The sequence below is a fragment of the Bombus impatiens genome, unplaced genomic scaffold (genome assembly GCF_000188095.3).
Source record: "Bombus impatiens unplaced genomic scaffold, BIMP_2.2 scf_0478, whole genome shotgun sequence".
Taxonomy (NCBI): domain Eukaryota; kingdom Metazoa; phylum Arthropoda; class Insecta; order Hymenoptera; family Apidae; genus Bombus; species Bombus impatiens.
The window spans coordinates 389691-397664 of NT_176897.1; the positions used below are offsets into that span (position 1 = coordinate 389691).

At 47.3% G+C, this 7974-nt stretch overlaps 1 protein-coding gene across 1 annotated transcript in view; it reads left to right on the forward strand.

Annotated features, from left to right (window-relative positions):
* The window catches only part of LOC100748014 (ecdysone-induced protein 74EF), a 152379-nt gene that overhangs the window by 3356 nt on the left and 141049 nt on the right, over nt 1–7974 (forward strand). The gene's annotated exons all lie outside the window — the stretch shown is intronic.

Genomic DNA, 7974 nt, shown 5'->3' on the forward strand with positions numbered 1-7974 from the left:
GGGGTGAAAAAAAAAAAAAAAAAAAAGAAAGGCGCAAAACCGATGGAAAAAGAGCAGACGATTTTTCCAGGTTGTCGGTTAAAAGGTGGCGCGATCACAGGGACGATTATTGAGCATTGTTGGGTCCAGGTTGCGATAGAACGAGCGAGTGGGTAATGCTGTACTGTTTGCGCCGGCCCTGCGGGGTCTCTGACCGCCCGTCCGCGCCTCTCAACTCGACTTGCTTGTCCATGCTCTGTGCGGCCTACCTACGGCTTATGGCTAAAGTCACGTCTCCCTTTCCGTCTCTCCTGCGAGACTCACTTGGACGAATTTCACGAAAGCCACTCTTCTCGCACGACAAAGGGGAAACGAGAAGCCCGGCCGGGTTTTTCCTCTTTTCCGACTTCCTTCCTCGTGGATCACGTCCTCTTCTACGTCGTCTTTGCTATTAGCTGACACAGCTTCTGTGCGTTCTGTGCTGAACTGGCCTCTTCCACGATCGGTTCGTAAATTTCGTTTCGACCAGTGCGCATTTTTTTTCTTTGATAGAGGGAGAACGTGCTTCTCAGCGTTTTTAAATCACGCTCAGGATGTCGCGCGTATACGACAACCAGACAGACGTTTCGTGGTTCCTGAAATAAAGCAAGCGATGTAAAGTTGTCTGGTTCTTAGCGAGCACGCTCGCCGGACGTTTCGTCTTTTTGAAAATCGCGCCGCGCGTTAACAAGACTCCGGTTATCGAATCGCCAACACGATTTTAGAAAGCACGAAGACGACCGTGTCCGTCGTTTGTTCACACGGCATACGGATTTCTTTGCTAACGAAGGATATATTAGCAGCGACGGTAAGAATTGTTGAGGATTAATAGTCCACAATGGTTTTTTGCTCTTATGCAACGAACGTTACACCTCCTTTCGCTACATGCTTTCTAGACACACCATTACATGATTTTTCGACGAGACAAGAATCGACGAAAGGCATCGTTCTTGCGCGAAATTTCACGAATCTTGATAAGATACGACTAAACGAGAGGAGATCGTTATGCCTCGTTCGAAGACAACGCCAAAAGCAAAACCGTTCGCGGATTACGTAACAGATTTGTTCTGCCGAATTCTTCGGCTTCTCTCTGTCGCGGATACCGATCTCGCGCGATTCAAAATCCCATAAATCTCGTTTCTTTTTCTTCGCTTTACGACGTACGCTTTCCAACTTTTTTCCATCTTTCTATTTGTTATTCTTTTCTCCGTATATTTTCTTTTTCCCTCGTCTCGTAGACAACTCGTATACCATCTACCTACTCGTATACCAAGGCTCAACGACTCGAGCTTGTCTTTCACGCGTTACGTATCGCGATTTTCCTCTACCTTCTACACACTTCGTAAACAATTCCCGTATCCGGTACACGCGCACACGATCATTGATTATCGGAACTTGGCCGACTATATTGCGGACCATTCTACTTGCTCGATAACTCGCGTCACCTACTACTGTCCGATCTATACCTATAGCATCGTTTTAACGTAGGCGTCGCACGTGGGTGCGCATTTTTTGTCACCGATACTGGACGATTAAACGACAATGAGACCGAAAAAGAACCTCGTACGTAATTAGGCCATTGTCTGGTGGTAAAAGAATATTCGTTGTCGACGAGACGAGGAGATTGTCTGTTTTTAATCTTCGAAGTTCATCTGGTTGCACGGTAATATTTACGGTATCCGTAGATAGCAAACACAGAAAGGCGCGAACGAACAAACGTTGAAGCGTACCTTCGTTAAACAGGGATATAGGGTAGCAGCGTCAACGACGTGCATGAATTTTTGATGCTGGCATAAGCGTAGCACGTTGCAAGAATTTCAAGCAACGCTCGACGTCATCGCGTATGAATTTTTAACGCAGCCGCGATCGCTCGTTCGCTCGCTCGCTCGCTCGTTCGCTTGCTCGCTCGTTAAGGACAGATATCGGTTGTTCGGTAACAGGAAAAACCTCGAACGTGAAACGAAACAGGCCGGACAAATCGGAAAAATATTCAAGATGTGACGACTCGATTCGCCAACGGTTTCCTTTGACAAGGCACAGAGACTGCAGATTTTACGAACACCCGGTATTTTGCGGTGTAACGCGCGTACATGCACCGCGGTGCAGCCTGTGTACATGAACAAACGCACACAAGCACGATGCCAGTGAACCGAGCATTATAGTGCCCTGCAAGAAACGTCGGCCTGGTGCATTGACCGCGGTTGACCACACGTCATCGAATGAGTGACGTCACAGGGTTTGCAGCATGAAAGCTACGTCACGGTTGGTTGCATCCTCGAAGATGCATCCACGAAAATATTTCCTTCTTCTCCGTTTAGAACTCCTTGGGAAGAATCCAATCGCATTCAGCGCCGGCTAATACCTGCCGCGTTTCTTGCGGCCAAAGTTTTTCGGCTTTGGCGCACGAGACGCGTGTCATCGAGACAACTTTGACGTTTCTCGCGTTTCCTGACAAATCGTTCGAGTGTCAAATTTGATATTACGAAAGAATGGAAGAAAATATCGTGCGTACAGGATGGATAATCGATGGGAACAGAGTCGGCCAATCGGTATTCCTTCGTTATCACGCGTTAAACCGAGTCCAGGGCGGTTTATCTCAAACAGAAACGGTCGAAACGGATGACTTATTGCGCTGGCGGCTGGCTAAATAATTTTTTTCCAGCACGTGTAACTTCCAATTCATCACGGTCGACCGCGGGCTATACGGTGCGCGCATGAATAGTTAACGAACAGGCGTAGGAGGACCAAGATTTTCCTCCGACGACGACTATGCGCACGATGTACCTGCGTGTATAATAGCTCGGTTATACATAGAGCCATGGCTATACCTTTCTGAAGTATATGTAAGTGCGGGCGAGTTCGTTCCCTCGAACGAGTAAATCAAGTCGCTGGTCCGCGAAGCGGTTGAATGCCGCGAGCTCGTAAGACTGGCCAAGAATGGTTCGATATTTTTGCCAGTCCCTTGATCCATTCTTGCCGCGCATCCGCGCTATTCATCCCGATATTACTGGTAGCGTTCCCTTCGAACGACTGATTCTCGTCTCGTTTCTCTCTCTTTCTCTCTCTCCGCCGTTCTCTTTTGACGATGACCTTAAAAGAATTCGTAATTCAAACTCCGCCGGTATTTTCTAATCGTAAAATCAACGAACGAGCTTGGTGTTTTAACCGAACGATAGAAAACTTTTTAAAAAGATGAACGATTTTCTATGGAAAATATTCGAATTATCTCGATACGCGATATCGTAAATATTTATCGAGATACGCGTTCCAATCTTTCCCGATAGAACGCTCGGGCTTATTTTATTAGCCGTTTAGTGGTGAAACGTCGAGTTTTTATCGTATGTTTGTTTTCTTTCTTTTCTTTTCTTTTTTTTTTCTCTTTTTTTTACTCGTTGAACCTGTGAGTGTCACGAGCTTGGAACGTTTGGCTCGAACGATCGAATCGATACGGGGGACCGTTTAAGTGACTGCATCGACCAACGTGCAAGGAGGCAGCGCAGCTACGAGAAAGTATCTGGCAACTTTCTCCGGTGGGTTTAGTTTGCACCACGGGTCACCAGGCACGGACATTAAGAGCGAACGAACGCGAGCCACTCGTGTCCGCGAGCGTATTTCCGAGAGAGTCTAGCGGATTCGTACGATACAACTTCTTTCAGAGCGACCGCTGGAAAAATTCTTCCCGTTGCGAATTAATCGTAAGAAGGATTTTACTGGATGATAAGAATGTATCGCACAAAGTGGACGCGAATTGGCCGACGTTGCCTCTGAAGAAAGCACAATGACACGCGTGAATTCCAAGGGCCACAGTTACAAGCCATTGAGCAGGTAGATCGAGTGCCAAGAACAAGATTTTGAAAGTCTTGCCGTGACGCCGCGCTGGTACGATTAAACCTGGATAATGGCTTCCGAATGCCAAACGACGCGAGGCGTTCGTCATCTTCCGCTAGGGAAACGGCAGTTTGCTGAAACTGAATCAACTTTGCTCGCGAATCCACTTCATCGAGCGTTAACGCGCTTTCTTTTTCGACATAATCTTCATTTTCATATCGGGAAGTTAGTTAAACTAAAGAAAGTTAGTTTTAAACGAAACATCTTTAAAAGATGACGAAAGATGGCCCCGATTTCGTCACAATTTCCTTTCGCTGTTAAACGATGACGTAATATCGTAGGATTCTAAATTTTATCGTAGTCGTGATCGATCGCCTATCGACCGATGGCCACGACGATCGATCGATCCTTCTGAGGTCGCGTATTTACACGTCCACGAAAGATCGTTACGTAGAAGGTTGAGTAACGCATTTCGTATACGAAAGTTCCTTCTCGTCGTTCTGATTATCAGGTGCGTTGTGACTCGAGCCGGTATTAGGCAATCGGCACAGAGACCAACGTTAACATTGGCCCAAATATTGGCCAGTGGCCCCGTATGTACGGTTCACCGTGTGCGGTATTTGGCGACCGGAGCGGTAGTCAGTCTCCTTCTCCGGCTTTATTTCTACCGGCTAACCATCAAAACGATGTCGTTGACTGACACTGGCCCACTAATCGTACGTTAACACCGATCTTGGACCGAGTGGGTTGTACGAACCAATCGAGGAGAACCGCGTTCGCCGGTCTGTCTTCGGGAAGGTAAAAAGTAAGAGTATTTCGCCACTACGGTTAAACTCAGTTTCATTTGTCCGTGATATGTTTTACTCGCGATTTTGATATTCTTCGCCGATGAAACGATGGTTCTCGTAGAGATACGGAAACGATAGGAGAACGTCATAGTTCTTCGACCGTTTCAACTTTCTCCTGAACGCTGCGCAAAGGCAGCGATTTAACGTCGACTCGCTGAAATTTCGGAAGTAACGGCGATTTGCGCTGGAAAATGGCAAACAACGGGTATACGTATTCCGAGTGTCGGATTAATCGGATCGTGTATCACGATCGCTCTTCGATCGGTGGAATCTTTGTCAATCGGCCAGGTGAAAAGCGAGAGTGATCGGGAGCGGCAGTACGCCAGTGTTTTACGCAAACCGCGTGCGGTCTGGCTGTCTTTGGGAAGCCGTACACGAACCTCTGGCGTCAGAAACGAGGGAGAGAGGATTTTTTTTTTAACCTCGTTAAATTGACTACGTTCTCGCAAGCACTTATATCTGCTTCGCTAATGGGGCAACGTCCCACGCGTGAGAGCGCGGGAGAGAGAAGCGAGAGAAAGAGGAACGGAAGTGGGGATACGCAGAGTCTTTGAGGTGCATTTATTTATATATTAGTAGAATCCATTGCTTCTTTTCCGATGCACGGATGTCTCCGGTAGCGGAGAAACGTGGCAAGTTTCACGAGAGTTCTGGATCCCGTCAGAACGATCGCGCAAGGACGGGGACACAAGGAGGCGGTACCCGCAGAGGTTACCGAATTTATGACTTGGAAGCCGAGCACGCACGGCCAAAGAGAGAGAATGAACGCGTGAGAGGCCAGTGAAAGTTTATGAAGTCTAGTACGGAACATACACCGATGACGAGTCGGCGCGAACGTGTGGCATGTATGCGCGCGGCTTAGTCGTGCGATGCTTTAATGCGTGTGCAAACCGCGCTATCAGAACGCGTGCGATTCTTTATGCGTCAGCTTTGAATGTCACGGAGTTAGGAGCAACCAGAACGAAGCGATCAAACGCTCTTTTATTTCCTTTGTGCACACATGGCTACGTGTGCAGTCAGACACAGAAATTTACCATCTACCGGTCGCCGAGCTTTTTATTCGCGAAGGATGTACGTAACGTAGATTGGTCTGTGTGTATAGGGAATAGAAGCGTGAAGGATACTTTTAATTATATTCTTCATTTGTATTAACGTCGCTATGCAACGACCACGCTTATGCGATAGCGATTCGTCACGTTGAATAGAATTGTTAGCACTTCGAAAATAGTCGAGAGGAGAAGGTTTTGGTCGCGGAATGATGGCTTAATCTTTTAGTTCCTACTCAGGGTCGTTCGTTCCCGGTAAAGACGATTACGAGCAAGGTTCCTCTATCTCTTTTTCTTCAAAGGACTTTTTCTCCTCTGCCCTCTGTCTCTGTCGCGCTTTTTTCTCTTTCTCCCGTTCGACCGGCAAGTTCGGGTGCCTCGACACGAGGAACCAACGTGGGCCCAAAAGGCCCCCGAATATTTATGTCACGGCAAAGTCGAGGAGAGCCGAGACCTTGACTGTGTGCCGCAGGCGGCCTTTTCGCTACGTTTTAACGTTAGAAATGTTTGCTTCAGATTCATGAATCAACACGAGGGTCGATCGTCACTTCCTAAATCAGATTCCGCCTTTTTCGATATTTTCCACTATCGGCCACTTGACTGATATTCTCGAATCTTCTCTTTATATTTTTAACAATCGCGTTATTTAACCGAGCGATTCTACGAAAGATACGGTCACGCGAATAGAAACGCGAGCCAATTAAAAGGTTCGTTATATTCTTTTTTTCTCGCTCTTTTTTTCTTTTTTTTTAATTAAACGACCGGAGAAGATATTTCTTACGAGAGACGCGGTGACTCAGCCCGGAAGCGTTGAACGTCTTCGTCCTCGGCGGGAAACCGCGGAAAACGCGCGAAAGTCGCGTCGAGGACTGTTGCACGGTATGGTAGCCGGTTAGAAGAAAAGACTTGCACTTTCGTTAGAAAGTCTCGGGAATCGACTCCGCCATCCGTGGCAGCCATCGAGAGAACCTAACCGGTGAACGTGGATTAACGCTGCCTGTCTGACCAAACTCGGAGTCTCGCTACTCGGTTTACCCTTAGCCCTACATACGCGTTTGGATCCCGCGTTTTGCCTTTTTCTTTTCCCTACGACACGGCGTGAGTCGTACGTGCAAACGTTACCTGTCGGAAAAAACGAACGCGATGATTTTTCCATTCTTTTCAAAGAGATAAGAAATACGGTGGAGCAAATTCACCGCGCTCACCTTCTGATGTTAATTACAGCAATTTGCAATAACTTGCGATAACCGTACTTGAGCGATCAACGCTTTCGTATCGTATCGGCTCGTACGATCATTAATAGCCTCTTAATCTGGCATTCGCTTTGGCTCACCGTGTCGTACAGAGATAACAAGACGATCAGCCTTTGGATAACGTTTCCGTCAGATATAAATTCGCCGGCGAAGAGGAGGAAAATTTATTCCGCTTTTGCGTGCGAATCGCGCTTCAGAGGAGCTGTCGAACGAAAGCTACGGTTCGTTTCTGTGTACCGTGTGCGAAGAGTTTTGCACTCTGTTCGCTGTACGAATAAGTAAACGCACGATTTGCCAGCTCGTATGATTTTCAAACGGTTTTCGATAATATGAGCGCCGCGACGTGCGTTTCGTTTTGTTCATCGTAATAACAAGGCGTGTAAATAGTCATTTGAATGCCAACGCGTTCTACACACGCTTGCAGAGAAACGGACGTCAGTGGAGGAGGACATTGTGTGCCTTGTTGTATTGAGTCGCACGGTGGTTACATTCTTGTACACCCTCGCGTCCATGAAGACATATATTCCGTTGTACATACGCGCGATAGACACACATATACGCGCTAGAGTGCCTCTTGAATATAGAACAAATTACACATGGAATGTATATTCTGTCTCGGCTACGGCTCGCTCTAAACTTCTCACGTGTACACGCGCGAATCCATGTGTGCACATATATTCGTAGCACGGAGGTGATATCGCGTTTAGAGTCGACCGTGTCGCGCCAAGCCTCGACGGGACTCGCCGTGGCTATTCTTAATTCAAATTCGATGGCTTTATTCGCGTTTTAAAAGATCCTACGGCGCAACAGGCACGAAACAGTATACGTAGAAATAAAAACAAGAAAGACATCGCGATTCCACTTTCTCGTTAGCTCGCGCTCGGGATTCCGGTTATAAAATAGTCCCGCGAAATGCTTCCGTGCGACAGCGATACACGGACGATACACGAGATCGTCGAAGCGCTCTAGAGAGGCTAGAAA